Below are 12,817 nucleotides of genomic sequence, written 5' to 3' on the forward strand. Positions count from 1 at the left end.
AACTCTGCACAAATCCTCTGTCCTACTATTTCGCAATACGAAAATCTGTATTAGTGTGTCAAACAGTTTGAGTTTGTGTCAGGTACAAGTAGTTTCTCTTTGGCCTTTTAGTATAGTGCCATTTTGGTTTTCAAAAGATATATATGGGCGGATTGTGGGTATATTCATTCATATCTGAGAGTCCAACTTTTTGCCATTGTCGCTATTTAATATCAGGATCTAACCTGAAGTTTCTCTCACAGGTCTTCTAACAGAATCCCTTTTGCTAAACTTGTATGGGCCCTTCCTTCTCATGCCACCACAGAGCAGCTACTTTGGAGTCCTACTGTCATCCTTCCTTCTCATATGCCCAGCTCAGCACTGTGAGAAGCAATCAGCATTGTTCAATATTTGTGGACTGGATGAGTTCCAGGAACTTATCTTGCCATTTGATCGAAAGAATGGTAAAAGATGAAAATCAGATGATATAATTAAAGTGCTAAGATAGCCTGAATAAAAAAGTAATTCAATACCTGGCAGAGAGTAGACATTAAAATGAGGCCATTAATTTAATTATTAAGTAAGACAGTAAAAAGTCTTATAAAATACAATCGCTCTGTAACTTTATAATTCCAAATTACCCTGATAGCACACTGTCTGGTTCCCTGAATAATCAAATATATGCTGTGACTCCCAATAATTGACAATCATATGAATGTATGCGTAGTCAAGAAATGAGTTCACTCAAAAACGATATGTCTCATTGCTATCTACTTTTATTTTTCAACACTTTAAAAAATTATAACTAATTATTTGTGTGTTTTTTTTCATATCTATCTTTTCTTATGACCTACAAATGCCATGAAGGCAGAGAATATATCACAGTCCTTAGATCAGTGCAGGACAATAGTTATTATGATGATAATCGTTTGATAATTTTTTGAGTCCTAACTAGTTTTCAGGCACTAGTCAAAGAAATTTTCATGTATTAACATGTTGTCACCTGATGTGCTATAACTTTGATTCCAGGATCAGGTAAGAAGAAGTAAGCACATTTCATCCTGTCTCTCCATCAAATGCAGCTATAAAATCTAGGCAGAGTAACTCTTTATGGACTCTGGGAAGTAAACAGTGGTAGCCCAATGAAGGAAGACCAAAATTTCAGATACAACTAAACCTAGGGTGATTTTACCTTATTTTCCCTCACTGTGTCACCTTAACTTAGAATCAATGCAACTCTAAACTCAGGTATGCCCCCTGGAGTGGACGTAGTGTATATCAGGAGAATCTATAGTCTTCTTACTATTAAAGGACTTGAATTTATACATAAGATCTTTCCAAAAAGGCAGCCCCAGTGGCTCAGCAATTTAGCACTGCCTGCAGCCCGGGGTGCAATCCTGGAAACCCAGGACGAGTCCCAGGTCGGGCTCCCTGCATGGAGCCTGCTTCTCCCTCTCCCTCTGCATGTGTCTGTGCCTCTCTCTCGCTCTCTCTGAATAATTAATTAATTAATTAATTAATTAATTAAATCTTTAAAAAAATTTAAAAAAAGATCTTTCCAGAAAAAAGAAATCCATGTACCATGTGTAAAAAAGTGTACCATCGATTCTATATAGTCTCCTCCAGAAAATAGAAGGAGGCACCACTGCTCAGCTTATTTTAGAAGGCCAGCATAACCCTGCTACCAAAATTACACAGAGACAGTACAAGAGAAAAAAGTCAATTACAAGTCAATAGAAATATAAATATAAAAACTTAAACAAAATATTAGAAAATTGAAACCAACAACATATAAGGTGAATTACACAATATAACCAAGTAGGTTTAACCTTGGATGGCCAAGCTGATCAATACTCAAAGGCTAAATCAATATAAACAATCTAACAGAGCGAACATACTAAATTTTAAAAAAGAAAAAACATCACATGACCATATAAGTTGATGGAGAGAAACTATTTGACAAAATTCAATATATATTCATAATAAAAGCTGGTAAGTTCAGTAAACTTGGAAGAGAAGGGAGTTTTCTTTTATAATAAAGAATATTTTGATATTAATTTAATATTAGTCTTAAAGAAATATATTAACATAAGACCATATAATATAACTAATATAAAGCTATATGAAATATTTGTCTTCAATAAAACATTTTAATAAAGAACATCTACAAAACACCTTACTTACATCCAGAAAAAAATCATACTTAACAATAAAATTTTCCCCAGATTATTGGGAACAATGCGAAACATTCAATTTCAACACTCTCATTTAATGTCATACATGTATTCCCCAGCCTGTGCAATAAGGAAAGAAAAATAAGTAAAAGGCATTAAAATTTAGAAAATGTACCCATGTATAGATGGTGTAATATTTATGTAGAAAATCCAAAGTAATTAAAACAAAATACTCCTAGAATTAATAAGTAAGTTTCACAAGGTTTCAGGATGCAAGTTCAACATATAATAATCAACTGTGCTTCTATATACTAGCAATGAACAATTGGAAACTGAAGTTAATAAATAACACAATTTACAATAGCCCCAGACATAAAATGCTCAGGTAGAAGTCTAGCAAAACATGTGCAGAATCTATATTCTGAGAAATACAAAACAAAAGAAAACCTAATGAAATAAGATTTTTAGAAGACTGAAATAAATTTACAAACAAAAAAATAATAAAATGGGAGGGTTACCACACCATAATTTTACAATGTATTACACTGTTGCCAGTGCGATATTGGTAGTAAGAAGGTATGTAAATCATTTGAACGGATAGAGTCCAGAAATATGACTGATTTTTAACAAAAAGTACCAAGAAAATTCAATAAGTAAAGGATAATTTTTTCAACAAGTAATGTAGGAAAAACTGAACTTGAAATGAAAAACAATGAACCACAACTTAATTCTCACAACCTATGAGACATTCAATCTAAATGATCAAAAACAGTAAGTTTTAGTAGAAAAATAGGAGAAAAAGCTACATATGATACTATAAGCATAATCCAAAAAGCAAATATTGATAAATTGTACTTCATTAAATTTAAATATTTTACTCTGAGAATGATCCTGTTACAAGAATTGAAAGACAAACTATAGACTGGGAGAAAATGTTTATAAATTGTAAAATAAAAAATAGATCTGTATCTGCATATATAAAGACTCTCAAGCTTCAACACTAATTGACAAACTAGATCTAAAGTTTGTATGGAGAGACAAAAGACCCAGAATAGCCAACTCAACATTGAGTTGAAAATAACAACATTGGGGGATTGACACCATCTGAATTTGAGACATACTATAAAGCAATAGTCATCAAGACTGTAGTATTGGTGAAAGAATGGACCGATAGATCAATGAAATAGAATAGAGAACCTACATAAATAGAGTTAATATTGGATAAAAGAGCAAATGGAATACAGTAGAGAACAGGTATTCTTTTTAACACAAAATGCTGGAACAACTGGATATACATATGTAAAAAAAATAATCTAGACACAGACCTTCCACCCTTTATAAGATTAAGGCAAAATATATCATACACAAACATAAAATGCAACCAAAATGCCCTTCAGAAGATGATTGGATAAACAAATAAACTGTGGTTAGTCCAGTCAATGGAATATTATTCAATACTAGAAAGAAATGAGCTGTCAATCCATGAAAAGATACAAAGGAAACTTAAATACATATTACTAATTAAAGGAAACCAATCTGAAAAGGGTACGTACTGTATGGCATTCTGGAAAAGACAAAAACTGAGTCAGTAAAATGATTAGTGATTATCAGGGTTAGTGAAGAGGAGAAAGAGGCAGAGCACAAGAAAAATTTAAAATATTCAGTAAGATACCACAATGGTAGATACATGTCATTATATATTTGTCAAAAACCCAAAGACTGTACAACACCAAGAATGAACTCCAAGGTGTATTATGGACTTTGGATGATAATGCTGTGTCTATATAGGTTCATTGATAATAAATATACTTTAATATATAATAAATGTACCACTGTGGTGAGGAAAGGTGGGATGTGTGTGGGACATGTGGTACATGGAAACTGTTTTTTCCACTCATTTTTTTTTATGTGAATTTAAAACTTCTCTCAAAAATAAAGTTTATAAAAACACAAAAAAATCCTCAACAGTAAAAAAATCTAAAATAGAACAACCCGACTAAAAATGAGTAAAGAACTTGAACAGACACTTCACCAAAGGGAATATCTGGATAATAAACAAGATCCTGAAAAAATGTTCAATATCATTAGCCATTAGGTAAATACAAATAAAATTATGATGAGTTTATCACTATACTTATCAGAATGGCAAAAAAAAAATGACAATATGAAATACCAATGAGAATGGAAAGCAACTCCTGATCTTATTGGTAGGAAGGCAAAATGGCACAGCCTCTCTAGAAAACAGCTTGAGAGTTCTAGTAAATATATACATACTGTAGGACCCCATTAATCCCACTCTTAGATATATTTGCCCTGAAGAAAAGAAAATCTGTTTACACAAAAACCTGAGTACGAACATTTATAGGATGACTATTGAAAAATCGCCCAAAGATGGAAACAATAAAATGTCCTTTAATGAACTAATAAATGAAAAAAAATGTGGTAAATACATTCATATGTAAAAAAGAATGAACAACTGATGCTCACAAAACTGTATGAAACTCAAAGGCCAAATACTAGATGAAAAGAAAAAGCTGATAGTAGAAGTTTGTATATTGTATCATTCTATTTATTTAGTGTCCTCAAAAGTACAGGGTTATGAAAAAGATCAGTTGTCAGGAGTTCATTGTTGGGGAAACGTGTGGATACAAACAGATAACAGCAAGTATTCTGGGTTATGGAACTGATTTGTATTCTGTTTTTCATGGTCGTTATATATGCAGTAAAAATCCTGGAACTGTACACCAAAAGAAGTGTAGTTTGCCATATGTTAGCTTAAAAAATAAAAGTCTGTAATTGTGATGAAATTATTACTACCATTCCATGATAGAGAAACTGAGATCCAGTGAAGTGATTTTCCCAAGGGCACAGAACGAGTAAGCATTTGGGATCAGGAAACAATCTGTTATAGTCAGACGCCATGACTTATACTCATGTAGTAGGAGAAAGTGTCATAAATTGTTGTTGAATTATTGCATCAGTCAATGAAGGAAGTGATGAATCAATCACATGTCTAATAACTTTGGAATGGGTTGTCAGCATGTTCATCTAGCTGGCAATAATCCTCCTAAGGACTTTAGTTAAGTAAGTCAAAAGATCCAGGTCAAGTAAGATATATGGCCATTTCTAAAAATTCAAATCCTGATACAATAGCAATAATAGTACTAGTAAAAGTAGAGAAAGTTTGGAGATCCCCAAACTTATTCTATGACTCCTAGAGGCATCTGAAGCTCCCTTAAGCTCTGCCTGGGGGGATGTAGGAAGGTGCCACCAGAGCTCATACTTGTCAATCATTCCCAGTCAGTAGTCAATGAGACATGTGAATTAAAATATGGAAGCTGCACACAGATAGTTTTGAGATATTGTTTTCAAATTAAAAATATATATATATTCATGTGTGTGTGCATATATATAAGTATATCATGCTATATGATTTGCTCCAGATCATAAGAAAAATATTTCCAAAAGATTACATAAATCTAGATTCATTTAGATTATTCTGAAAAAGTGATAGAGCATTAACATAATTAAAGTTCAAATTCTCTTTTGATTACAGATTTTTTTAATCTGTGAATAAAATAATGGGGAATCAAATTGAGGAGTATATTAAAACAAATTTAATATCAATGAATTTTTATGGATGTCACCATATTTACTGAGTAAAAGGTGAAAACAAATAGATGATTGCGATTGATACAAATAAAAAGCTAATATAATGATTCATTAAGCCAATTCAAGCATTCATATAGTTCTTATTTAAAATACTCTTTCAATGTTAGATCTAGAAAGCTTTACTAAAGTATGATTAAGAACATCTCAAAAATAACATACATAATACATTGCTCAATAAACTCTCCACTTTTGTTTTCAAATGCTTCCATTTCATTCCCACCTTCATATTTGTTTCTAATCTCTGTATGACAGTCATTTTCTATGTCCAAGCTATAGCTCAAGTGTCAACAAATAATGGGCCTTTTTTTTTTCTGCCAATATCAGAACTCTCAATTTGGCAAAATCCCATTATATCTTGATTGGTGACTCGGTTCCAATGCACACATGGAGGAAAAGTTGAAAGCAACAAATATTCCTTTTCTCTGCTCCCTGAGAGCCTGAGTAAGGGCATTAAACTTAGATTGCAACTAAGACTTTGAGTCTGAAGAAGTTACACAGAGATGCAGGCACGATTAGAGATTATTTGCTGTAGTGCCAGTAGTGTACAGATGAAATCAAACATCCAGTTACCTATCACCGGTCCCTTCGAGCCAGACAGCCCTGCAGTGGGCCTGAAGCAGTGTCTCCTGTTTTCTAGTCTCTTTTCACCTTACTATTCTCCATAACTGGCCCTTCAGAGTTTTCATTAATTCTGTTAGCTATCCAAATACATTCCTTTTTCTGATAAAGTTCACCAAAGCTGGATGCTGTTGCTGGGATCCTAGGATCCTCAATGATGCATCTCTCCTTAAAGAGGCATCCCTAATGATCTTATGAAAAGGATTCACCTCCCCATAACGTTACCTAGAGGCTGCTTCCTCCTCCTCCTTCACCTCCTTCAAGATTTGTCTCTTTCTAGAATTATTCAATGTATATAATTGTGTATGGTCAGTTTCTCCTCAGCTATCAGAAACATAGTCTCTCCAATTAAATATCAACTTCAAGAGCAGAAAGCATAACTGTTTTGTTGTCACATATTACCAGCTCCCAACATGAGTGCCGAGTTTAACATTAACAAACTCTAAATGAATACTTGCTGAAGGATGGATAAGCAAGGACTTTCCCTTTGGCCTATGAGATTATACTATTAATAGCATTAATCAAAACACTGTGAATCTTGAACAATAATAGGTAGTTAAAAGACTAGAATAGAAAGGTAAAGGGACTGCATATATAACAATTTTAGTTTCAATGAAAGATTTCAAGTACTGGTGGCATGCTAAGATACACTTTTGGAAAAATAAAATTTAATTATACTACATCCAAGAGTACATTAAAAAATAAAGTCATGAACAGAAAGAAACAGACTGATATTCAATTGATCTCAGGGAAACCAAGTGTTCTCCAAAAACAAAAGGGAAAGAAAGAAATATGGATTAAGTGACTGGCAGATTTGACTAGCAAAAAAGAAAAAAACATTGTATATAAAAAACACAAAAATTAAGGATATGGAAAATTTGGTAACAGTTGCAGATATTTGATAGAAAAATAAAAAGGATTGTATCAAATGCTTGAAAATTCATAGCCAATAGTTTAATGATACTATTTATTAAGAGTCAATGCCTAAAAACATAAAAGAAATGGATTATAGATAACTAGAACAGTTATCAAAGAACTGAATGAGGTACAGTATGTGTTATACTTAGTAAAATTAGAAAATTATATGATGACATTAAATTTAACCATACCAACTGCTTTTTGTGGGAATCAAAGCCTTTTTAAAAAATAATGGCATCTCTGGGGCACTTGACTGACTCAGTTGGTAGTGTGTATAACTCTTCACCTCAGAGTTGTAGGTTCAGGCCTTCAACTGAGTTGGCTATAGAGATTACTTAAAAAAAAAATAAAATCTTAAAATACTAACATCTCCATGTAATCCAAACCATTCATACCATACATTGCCAATTCCCTTTTCTGAATAGAAATTTGAAAAGAAAAACAAAAAAGTAACCAACATTTTTGGACAGCTTTTAACTATTAGTTATTATAATAGTTATTATAATTTAATTATAAGGAAATAATCATAAATATATGCAAGATTTTTTACTATTGACATTTTTTACAGTTATATCTTTATACTAGTGAAAAGTAAAACACACGAAATATCAAAAAAGAACTGAATTAAGATATTTTCATAGAGAGAATTATGAAATCACTAAAATGTCACTTTAAACACTATTCCATTCTGAAGGGAAATATTAGTTGATATATTATTAAGAGCAAAAATAATACATATCAAAATTAAAAATGAAAATAAATAGCTTTATTAGCTAGGTATGTAGGTAAAGATAGAAAGATATTGATGATTCTACTTTCTCTCAAATGAATAATGAAAAAATATTTTTTGATGAAGAAATAAATTAACAACATAAAAAAACAAAAATAAGGCTAGACAGGGCAATTAAATATATAACATTTGATAGTATTGTGAATAAGTACTTTTCTTGGAAATCTGTTCAAGGAATAAATGTGATTATCTAGAAAAGTGGATTGGAGGGTATTGAGGGGTAGAAGCTGCAAAGGAGAATTTTCCAATCTGTTTCACTCTTCTCTCCTCTTTGAAATGTTTTTAAAAATATATACAGAAGTTGCTCTTATTCTGTCAATGATATGCAAATTCCTGTTCTGGTAGATTTTACAGGTTATAAATCATACTAATAAAAAATAAAATAAATAAACAGAAAGTCTATGTTCTTGCTCTTTACGTGTTTTTCTTTCCCTTACATGGTTTTAGTCATGTAAATATGCTTGTGATTTATCTCATTTTGAAAAGTCATGTTGAATGTGGATTAAGACGACTAGTAATTTACTCTAGTAACTCACAATTTTCACACATTCTTCAATCATATGCCAAAATGACTCTCAATTTGATTATTTATTCAGAATGTCCTCAATTTTTATTTGAAAAATGATTTTCAATCACTAAAAGGTTTGATGGAGCAATAGTTTTCAACTGGGCAAAACATGGAATTAATCAATGTCTAGGACCTCTTCAACCCTCTGTGGTCTCCAGAGATTTAGTCTGGTTCACCTTCTCAAAGGTGAGCATACCAAAGGTGAGCAGAAGGAAAGCTTTTCCTCTTATAGTTATCTTAAGAATTTTATTAAAAATTACCACTAATTGGACAAGATACTGTCATGATATAATTCAATGATAGCTTCAATCTTTAGGACATTAAGGAATTGGATTCATTCACCATCTTTTATCTTGCTTTTAACCTTTTGCTTCCTCTTCCCTCTTTATCTTCTTGTTTCCCCCTCTATTCTTCTTCCCTTTACCTTTCTCAACCTTTCCCTCTATCTTATTCCTCTTCTTTCTTCTCTATCTTCCATGTTGTCCATGGCTATAACTTATTATCATACACAAAAACTGTTATATCTTTAAAATAGCTTTTGTTGTTAATACCGTTTGTTAAATTAGGGTAATAACATTAAATAAATGCTTGCTGAGGAATCCAATTTAATTATATCACACTATGTTATCAATGTTCTCTTTTTGTGATCTATTAGGCCCGTAAATTATACATACATAAAAAAGAGAAAGAGAAAAATCCCTTTTTAATGACAAAATATCAAAAACTAAATATTGATGAAATACAAATATTGAAAATCATAAATGGAAGCTAGAACTAGCAAGTGAATGTTTTGAGTAGAAAAAGATTGGGATCCCTGGGAGGCTCAGCGATTTAGTGCCTGCCTTTGGCGCAGGGCGTGATCCTGGAGTCCTGGGATCAAGTTCTGCATCAGAATCCCTGTATGGAGCCTGCTTCTCCCTTTGCCTGTGTCTCTGCCTCTCTCTCTCCCTGTGTCTCTCATGAATAAATAAATAAAATACTTTAAAAAATTATTGGCATGGCCTTCAAGTATTTCTCATAAATTACTTATCAATCATAGAAAAAGTGGGAATCCTATAGTGGAGAAACAGTCATTGTCACCTGAATCAAGTAATCAAATGATCATCACCAACATTGGTACAAACCACCATCCCGTCACCCCTGATACAAGGCTCTAACAAAGTCATCCCACTCTGTAGTATTTCTTCCAAACATATATAACCTGGGTTTATTCATTAGAAAAACAGCACATAGACCTCAAACAAGGGAATTTTATAGAATAAATGGTCTGCACTGTTTTTAAAAGTCAAGATCAAAGAAGATAAAGGACTAAAGAATTGTTTCAGAAAAAGAAAAGAATAAATTAGACACAAAAATTACATGCAATGCTTTATCCTAGATAGAATCCTGGAAATAAAAAAATCTATAAAAGGACATTATTAAAGCAATTGATAAAATGTGAATACGGACTGTGCGCTAGATAACCAAATTTTATTCATGTTAAATTTTCTGATTGTGATCCTGTTTTGTGGTATGTAAAATTATGGACAATGTATAGTAGTATTTTTTTACTATTCTTACAATGTTTATACGTTTGATATTGCTATGTAATAAAAGTTATCACAAAAATGACATCTGTAGTCTTGTTTTTCTAAGGAAAATGATGGCTTAGCTTTAAAATTATTACTTTCTAGTACCAGAAAATATTTTTTTCAGATAGTAGGTATCTTAAATAGATATTATCTTTAAAATAATCAGAATAAATAAAATAAATAAATAGCAATTTTTTTCTCTTAATCCTAAAAAACTTAGTTGAAGTCTTTAACAAGCCAAGTCTTAGTGAAAAACACGATTTAATGATATGGTATCATCTACTCCCAAATGAATTTCCTAACAAAAAATAATTTGTCATTTTAGTAATCAAATAACTTTAAACTCATGCAGAATGTTCTAGCACTTTAACTTCTTTAATTTGATTTTAAAAAATAAATATGTTCATAAAATCAAATCCATACCAATTCCTATAGTTTGTAGGAATTTAAAATAAGAATCTCCTTGATTATTATAACTGGAATTTCTTTTCTTCAAAAAATAGGTTAGGATTTCAGGGGATACTCATTTTAAAAACAATTGTACAGTTTAAATGACAAGAGAATTCTCTTTTTCTTTACCTAGAATGTAAGAAAGCATGTTTATACTTTTCGAATCCAAAGTTTGAAGCTAAAAAGAAAATCAAATTTTTGTGGGTGATCTTGAGATATAAAAAGCATAGCTTTCTAATTCAAGCACTGAGTCTCATTTTCCTGGAGGTAGCCAAAGTTATTTAAGGCTTTTTATACTCCTCGCTGAAGCCAAAGGAGTGCCTCCCTGTGAAGGAACATTGATAAGAAAAGGTATCTGTTCCACGAAAGAAAAGGCAAAAATAGATTTAGTCCACAGAGAAAGCTGTGGGCAAAGGCCCAGTGTTAAATAGAATAAAACGGATTTCCATGAGAGGTTTTGGAAGAGAAAAATCAAACTTACTATTTTTTTTTCTTCATGTCATTAGCTTCTAGACTTAAGGCCTGAATATTATTTTAGCTACTGCATTTAACTACTACTCTTTTATGTAGTCTTTTCTAACAAATGAAAACAACAACAAAAAAATGAAGTTATATGAAATAGTTTTTTAAATCAGGGCCAGTTTCACATCTATCCAATTTCTGTAGTGGCAGAGGACACTGCACTTAGGTACAATGCTTGATTTAACACTATGATCTGTTTAGAACTTCTTAGTATTTTATGAAAAAATGGGCACTGCATTTTCATTTTGCACTGTGATGCACAAACTATGTTGCTGGTCCTCATTTGTATCCTTTTGTCCCTTATACTAGCAACCACGCCTTGTATTTTCAGTCTTACTCCTGTGAGCAGATATTTAGTTTATTATCAAATAGGTACTTTGTCTACATTAAATTGTAATAAGACAGTTTTTCACCTTTAGCTTTATAAACTTGGTACTTAGCATTTAAGAATTGATTTTCTCCTTAGATTTTTGTGTTGGCTTACTTATTTCTTCTAACTTTTTGTCCTCTCAGGGCAGGGAATTAGCTTTCTGGAAGAATAACAAAGTGAAAGGAAAAAAAAAAAATCAAATGCCTGAGAGTGGAGGCATTCGTTTTAAAGAAGAATACATATTGGAGAGAAAAAAACAAGGATCAAGGAATATTCACCCCCAGAACTACAATCCAATAAAATATTACTGAAGCAACCTAACCCTTTATAGCACTTCAGATACTTGGGGATGAACTAGGTTGTGAGGATTGAGTTTGTACTGAATATTGGAGAGAACTACAAATGATTCCCTAATCCTAGGAGTAAAGACTTTTTAAATCTTGTAAGATGGTACACACGTTCATATGGAGATGCTCATAAGGACTGAATTCAGTCATTGGGTTAATCTGAGGTACTTGTGACATCACTGATCTTAGTCTAGCTCCCAATAATGGAATAGGCCTAAAAGTGTCCATCATGCCTTTATCATCTCTGCCTATTTTTCATATAGATTTCCCACATTGTTAAAGATCACTATTGTCAAAGAGGATATTACATTCCTATGTAACTTGAAAATAATTACATGTAAGGTAAAATTTTTAGGGAAAGGTAGCTCAGTGAATAGTTTTCAATTAAAGCAAGCATATTAGGCTTTGCTGTTAATACAAAGGAAAATGGAATCAGATGGACACGTACTAAATTCAAGATGCAATTTTTTGCATGTGATTTTATGTATTTGGTTTGCATATATAATATATATAATATTTATATCATATATAATGGTTTACATATACACACACACAAGCACATCATGTACATATATATAATGGTATGTATATACACAATTGTTTTTTAAGGACAAAGAAATCTCCAAATAGTGTATCTATTATCGAGTAAGATGGAAGAGTTCTAACAATGCAGCTAATCTCAGGGTACAAATGGAAAATGTGCCTTTCTTTGGAATTTAAGTTTTACAAATATATATTTTATGGAATTTTCTTGTAAAATAATAAATTTGTTTAGAGGATCATATAAATATGAGGATTAAAAGATTTATATTTCTTAAATTAAATAAGAATTCTATTA

The sequence above is a fragment of the Canis lupus genome, chromosome 8, assembly GCF_048164855.1.
Source record: "Canis lupus baileyi chromosome 8, mCanLup2.hap1, whole genome shotgun sequence".
NCBI classification, from domain to species: domain Eukaryota; kingdom Metazoa; phylum Chordata; class Mammalia; order Carnivora; family Canidae; genus Canis; species Canis lupus.